Here is a 5,000-nt window from a genome sequence, read left to right as displayed (position 1 = left end):
TGCACGCTTACTCTCTGCAGGGTTGCTTTTTGCAAGTCTTCTTTGCTTGCTTTTTGCAGGTTTGCATTTTGCAAGTCTGCATTTCGCGGGTTTGCTTTACTCTCTTTTCGCATGCTTGCTTTTTGCGTGCTTGCTTTTTCCTCTACAAAGCCTGCAGACGTTGCAATGCAACCCTGGGAATACAATAGAATTCCTAAAGGGAAATCAAACAAACTTAGAGACTTGTAAGAAAATCCATGCGTTACCTACCCCGTTATCTCTTAAAGATTCCAGAGATTGTATAATACATCTTGCATTTCTAAATTCATTTCTTTCATCTCATCTGTCGTTTTTATCTGCTCTTGTATAACTTCTTTCTTTTCTCCTGACTTTTCCTCTGTAATATACTGTACTGTAGGCTTAGGCGACTCTGTCTTCCGTACAAACTGAAGAATCTTAACGAGGTTGCTGGATAAAGAGGCTCCAGCTTGCACTCCAATCCTGTTTGGAGGTTCTTCTTTCTCCTCCCAACTCCCCAGTTGGCCTTCACCTTTTGGAGGGAGTTCTTTCTTTTTAACTCTCTCTCCTTTTCTCTGGCGAAGCTCTTGTTTGAGCTTTCTATCTATTTCTATGAGCTGTTTGGCCTCCATTTTGAAGTCCTTCCCTCCCCCAGCCGGGGGGAGGTTTGTTTGGGATCAGTAGGCCTCGTTGGGGAGGGAGGGGGGGGGGAAACCTACAGCTCCCCCACCCCACCCGTACGTCCCCCAAATACACAAGTGGTCTCAAAAGAATCCCCACAGTCTTAGGAACGTCCAGATACTATTTTTGAAGAAATTCAACCCCCCCCCGAAGGGGGTTAAAACCGCGCTCACTAGGGTTGCCAGGTTCAATCCCTGAGACCGATCCTGTATCTTTAGGAGAAGAGAAAGTCAGCCAAGTGCAGGTGTTCTTGCAACCCTGTAATTGGAAAAACCGCAAGGTGGAATTCTCCCTGCACAATTTTTAAAGATACAAAAGACCTCTTGGTTGCCAGGCCCAGCCTCTAAGAGATCTTCTGTATCTTTAAAAGTTGTGCCGAGGGAAGGGAGAATTCCGCCTTGTGGTTTTTTTTCCATTACAAGGTTGCAAGAACCACCTGCACTTGGCTGACTTTCTTTTCTCCTGAAGATGACAGGATCAGTCTCAGGGATTGAACCTGGCAACCCTAGCGCTCACCCAAGCCCTTCGCAGGAGCTCCGGAAAACCACGTCCTTCCTCCTTGCAAACAGGCTTCGGCTTAGGGAAGATTTTTTTCTTTTTTTAGGTAAGGTTTTTTATTAAAATTATTCATACTACTGGTCACATCCCGCACGCGAAAACACGTAACAATATCGCCACTCTCAGAATAACGCATCTAGCTAATACACATACTTTTCCTAACTAACCTAACACTAACACAAAATATTCATCTCAGCTCAGCTCTGTGTTATAGGAGGGGTCGACTCTGATGTCCACGGCCAGAATTTTCTCCGCTTCTCATGCGGCAATTTTTCTTTTTCAAATGAACTCAGTTCTCTTATTTCTGATAATATCGTCCTAATCGTACTTCCGGAACTGCATATGTTCTGAGTCTTACTTTCTTTTAACCGTTGCCAACATAAGATACTTAGAACAAATAAATTGACAATTCTTATCGTTGTCCAGGGTACCTTCCAGTAATTATTCACTACGTTGTTTTTATTTCTAGGTCTTTTCACTCCTTTTCTTTCTCTCGGGCCTTGAATTCCTTTTTCCGGTTCCGCTCCCGAAACAATAGTTTTCCCTCAAAAGGTCTGGCCAATCCAGAGTTTTAGCAATTATAGTCCACGTCTCTTTCGCAGATACACAGTCTTTAACAAAATGTGGAACGGTTTCTTTTTGTGTCTGCCCTGTTCTTACAGCTTCTTCCTGACACCTTAATCGTGGACAAGCTTGGTTAACATTGGCTAGCCACGGCGTATTTGCTTGCACGCTATAAATCTGATGAAAAAACTTCCATCTGATGTCCCATAGTTTATAAGGAATTCTTTGATCTTTCAAGAATTCCATCTGGTGTACAGGCTCTTTTAAATACATGGATAAATTTCCCCTTTTTACATTCTTTTCACATTCCGGCTGAAAACTATTTACTTCTAATAAATTCCTATACATTTTCTTTCTCTTCACTTTTGGTTCACACCTTTCCATTTTTATGATGCTTGCCCTTAATTTCCATTCTCTTACATTACTGTACATTTCAATCAAATAATCAGGTCCAAAACACTTCAGCGATGGTGTGATTTTATAATTGACCTTATCTTTCTTCCCACCATATTTTGGCCCAATCTTTAATTCTCCGGTGTTTGGCAAAAGCCACCAACCAAAAATGAGGTGCCAATTCTTTTCTTTCTACCTCTGCCCACTTCCCAAAATTATGACTAACAAAAATTGCTAAAAATTTGAAACCAATTGCTGTAAAATTTAGACCACCCTGTGCTACAGATTTGTACGCCTCTGCTCTTGCAAGGGGGAAATTAGCCGTTCCCCATAGAAACTTAAATGCCATTTTATTAATCTCTTTAACGATCCTTTCAGGTGGTGGGTAGACAGCTGCCAAATTACCTACTACCGGTACCAAGTACGTACTAACGTACATGGCTTTCCGATAAATAGAAAGATGCCATTTTTGGCCGCATTTGTATTTTTTCTTTGACTTGATCTCTCCACATGTTCCAATTATATTCCCACCCTTCCCATTTGACTGCAAAATAAATTCCTAATAATTTAACATGTGTTTGAATTTGCCCTTCCTCAGCTTCTGAATGTATTGCTTCATTTTTATTATTATTACTAATCAGATGTTCCAGTGGCATTACTTGTATATTTCCCTTAATGTTATTGGGCGATATCATAAAACTCTTTTGCATATTTAAATGACCACCAGAAGCCTGACCAAACTGTTCAAACAAATCTCTGATTATTTCTATTTCCTGTTTATCATTTACCAAGATAGATACATCATCTGCATTTTTGCCTCTTTCCCCCGGAACGGCCCCGATGGCGGCCCACAGCTTCGTTCTCTCACGGCATGCCCCCCCCCCCCCGTGTAGAAGCCTCCCCCCACCCCCCACCCCCCACCCCCGGGCGTCATGAAAGACCCAGTCCCCTGTTTAAAGCAGGGGTAACATCCGACGGGAGACCTGGAGGCTTCTCCACGAACCCGGACCTGGTGGCCGCTCGCGGCGGCGGGGGGGGGGGGGGTGCGTGCGTGCGTGTGGGAAGGAGAGGAGAAAAGGAGGAAGGCGTGATCGGGTTATTCTGGACCCCTCTTTCGCACCAAGAGGCTGGATACACGTGTTAGTGCTATAAGCAGTCGTTTACTCAGACGTTGCACAAAGTAAACAGAAGAGAACAGCAAACGCTTGATACAATGCAGTCCAAAGTCTATATACAGGATTTCTACAGCAGCACAGCCAGAGGTTCCGTGCGCCTTCGTCATCAGACTTGCGGCGTTTAACTCAGACAGCGAGCGCTCCGCGGGTGTTTGGAGAGATACGGAGAGCATCTGCACCCCTTAACCCTGCGCTGCTTTCCTTCTCTCATCGCTCCAGCACTCAGGATGACTCGGCGGGCGTGTTCCCAACCTTAATTAATCGCACCTGATGCTTATCTTAGCTTCTGTGGCTATTAACCCTTCACGGACAGAGTTCCTTTGTAAAACAAATACTTGCTCACATGCACCAACGAGGCGGTGGCGGAGTCCCCGGCGGAGCGCTGATCCGCACGCGCGCACGCACGCAGGGGGCGGCGAGTCGAACAGGAGGCTAGCTGCCCCCTCTCCCCCCCCCCCCCGGTAGACCTGGAGGGTGAGAGTTAGAGGGTGAGGGTTAGAGGGTGAGGGTGAGGGTGGACCTGGAGGCAGCTGCGGGAAAGGTGCTGGGGGTGGCGTGGGTGGTACGTATGGCCAGAGTCCTGGGGCAGAGCCCCGCTCTACCGAAGGCGGTCGGAGGAGGGTACGGAAGTCTGGATGGGGACGGATTCGCGGAGCTCGCCCGGAAAGGGCTCCAGGAGGTCGGCGTGGATTTCGGGAGAGTCCCGGTCGGCGCCTCGCTGTCCCCGCGCTCGGACGGCCGGGGCGTGCGCCTGCGGGTTCATGGGCAAGCGGCAGGATCCCCTGGACGAGCCCCTCGCCTGACGGAGGCGCCCGACGTCGGGCCGAGCGGTCGTGCGGAAGCCCCGCCAGGTAGGGGTGACGGATCGCCGGAGGTCGGCCGCGAAGGGTTCCGGCAGGTCGCCGACGGTTTTCGGGAAATAGCCGGTCGCCGCCTCTCGCTCCCAGCGTCCGCCGGAGCCACGGCTCGTCAGTGCGAGAAGGAGAAGGGCTCCAGGAGGCCGTCGTGGATTCCGGCAGAGAGCCGGTCGCCGCCTCATGCGGCCGTGGAAAGGCAGAGCCGGAGGACGCCCCTTGGAAGACGTCTGGAAGGCACGCGGCACGAGGTAGCAGCGACGTCTCGGCAGTGCTCGACGGAGAAGGGCTTTCAGGAGGTCGGCGTGGGTTGCGGCCGGAGAGAGACGGATGTCGTCCCCTCACGCTGCCGGCGTCCCCAGGAGCGACGGCTCGCCAGTGCAAGACGGAGACGGGCACCAGGAGGTCGGCGTGGAGTCCGGGAGAGAGCCGCTCCGGCCGCCTGACGCTGCGACGTGCGAAGGCTGACCCGGAGGCGCGCCGGCGAGTGCCGTTCGCAGCGCCGCTTCAACGGAGGCGCTAGGCCCGGAGGAAGCAGCTCCGCGGGAGTCTCGATGGGGCCGGATTCGCGGCGCTCGAGCGGGAAAGGGCTCCAAGGAGGTCGGCACGGAGTTGGGGAGAGTCCCGGTCGGCGCCTCGCGGTCCCCGCGCTCGGTTTACGGGGAAGGTAGGCCCGGAGGCCGCTGAGGGGAAGCGGCAGGGGCCCCCCGGGATGAGCCCGTCGTCGGGCCGAGCGAGCGAGCGAGCGAGCGTTCGGAAGGTACCACGCGGAGGGGTC

The sequence above is a fragment of the Rhineura floridana genome, unplaced genomic scaffold (assembly GCF_030035675.1).
Source record: "Rhineura floridana isolate rRhiFlo1 unplaced genomic scaffold, rRhiFlo1.hap2 scaffold_22, whole genome shotgun sequence".
Classification (NCBI taxonomy): domain Eukaryota; kingdom Metazoa; phylum Chordata; class Lepidosauria; order Squamata; family Rhineuridae; genus Rhineura; species Rhineura floridana.
The sequence above is the reverse complement of the archived record's forward strand: the minus strand, read 5'-3'. Positions refer to the sequence as shown.